Consider the following 2,214-nt stretch of genomic DNA (forward strand, 5'->3'; position numbering starts at 1 on the left):
CTTAGCCAGTCTACAACCACATGGTTAGCCTGCTCTTGCATATGAGAAAGGTTTAATCAAACAGCCATTAACATGGGAAAAATGGGAATCATAGAGAGCCCTGCCAGCCAGGGCTTGGAATTGGAATTGCCAGGGTGGGAGATGGAGAGGGACCTAACCAGGAGAAATGGGCAGTTGGAAATGAGCAAGGCTTTAAAGAAGCACTGTTAGTCAGAAACAGGAAAACACTTGACAAAGTGCCAGTGGTAGGGAAGGATGAGACAGGTTCAGCAAAATAAAAAAGAGAACTGGAGAAATAAAAAGAGAAGAGAAAGGAAAGGAAAATGTATGTAGAAGTCCCAATGAGATGACAGTCATTTATGTTCTTAGCAAGACTTGATGAAATACAAAGCAGATGTTATGGACAGTGAATCTTGCAAGAAAATGAAGTTATAAATATATATTCCAGAGCACTCAGGTTATGTCCATCAGCTGAGCCTGACAGACCCAAGCAAAGTGCTGTAAATTTCATTTTACTCTCAGGTTCTGGTCTGTGAACTTTTAACTTCAGCACAGACGCATTTTTACAGTCACCTGCCACAGCTGCACGCACAAAAGGCTGCAAAAAGAAGGTGGGCAGGGAACCAGGGCAGTGCATTCACCACTGCAGCCTCAGCGTGGCCTTGGCTCCCTGTGACTTAAACAAAGGTGTGGTATTTCCCCAGTAGGCAGGCTATCAGCACTGGCTGAGGGAATGCACTGAGCTGACAGGCAGATGGTTATAATCACAAACCACATCTCTTTGGTACAGACCTGAGGGGTTTAAAATCTAAACCAAAGCTGCTTGAAAAATCACAAGAAGCCCCCTTGCTGGATGGAAGGTAAGCTCCTCTGACATGGTATAAATTATGGTATCTTATAAAAAATTTTTTGCTTCTAACATTCTATTAAAAGTTCAATACAAGGAAACAATATAAAAATATATTCTCATAAAGATGAACATCTCTATCAGCCAATATCTACAACCTGTCCTGAGGACATTACAGCTTTCAAGTGTACTGGCCCTGCTCTGCTACCTTTACTGCCCTGACTTCATGGAACTTTTTTTTACAAGTTCAGTGTAAAGTTGTGGTTGAGAGTTTGTGTATAGCATACCTTACCCTGCCAGTAGCCTAGGCTGACACAGGCATCCCTAAAGATGCATTCTGATAAAAACTGTTCTAAAAGCAGCTCAGCTGAAGGACAGTTCATGATCCAGACCAGATCGCTTAAAATGTTTCTCCACTGTTTCAATTCACAAGTGGCTGTGGGCACTCCCGAGTTTTAACAGCAGACTAAACTTGAGCCACAAGGCGTGTTTGACAGAGGGTGGAGCATTAACGTGTGCACTCATTACTGCAGTAAGTTATAATAATAAGGTAATAATTGTTACTTTTTGCCCACAAGCGAAGGGCTTAACTTTCAGTTTTATTTAAAGATATGTAAGCTTTACCTGTATATCTAGAAGTCAAAATCTGCCCCTTTGGCATGGACAAACAGGACATTAGGAGCTGTATGCCATAAAACAATGTCTGGTTACAGGGAGCAGTTGTCTTTTGGACTCCTCACCCACAACTCTGCCAACAAGGCTGACATATCCTTCGGCAAAAGGAATTAAGGCCCGGGCACGTGCTCAGCGCTCCAGCCCCGAGTTATGTAATATCGAAATCTAAGTTTAAAAACAACAAACTCTGGCCCCTCTCGGTTGCAAAACCAGCAGAGCTGGAAACATTAAGCAAACCTCTCGTCCTGGAGTAACTAAGTGCCCGTAACACAGCTCGGGCCGGAGCAGGGCAGCACTACGAGTACAGCCCAGCGCTCCGGCCGCAGCCGGACCCTCCCGTGCGGAGCCCGCGGGCCCGCTCCGCAGCCGCCGACGAACCACGCACCGTGCTGGGAGCGCGGCCCCGGCCCCGGCCCCGGCCCCGGCCCCGATCCCGATCCCGATCCCGATCCCGATCCCGATCCCGATCCCGATCCCGATCCCGATCCCGATCCCGATCCCGCCCGGCAACTCCCGGTCCCGCCTCGCCCGCCTCTCCCGGTACGGCCCCACCCACCGCGGCAGGGCAGCCAGTAGCAAGAGCAGAATCCTCTGAGTGACAGGCGGCAACATCTAATCAGGGTGCGCCTTGTTGCGGTGTGGCGCAGGCTCCGGCGGTATAAAGGCGGCCACGCGTCGCGGGCGCGGGCCCG

This window comes from Fringilla coelebs (genome assembly GCF_963513975.1).
Source record: "Fringilla coelebs genome assembly, chromosome: 15".
NCBI lineage: Eukaryota > Metazoa > Chordata > Aves > Passeriformes > Fringillidae > Fringilla > Fringilla coelebs.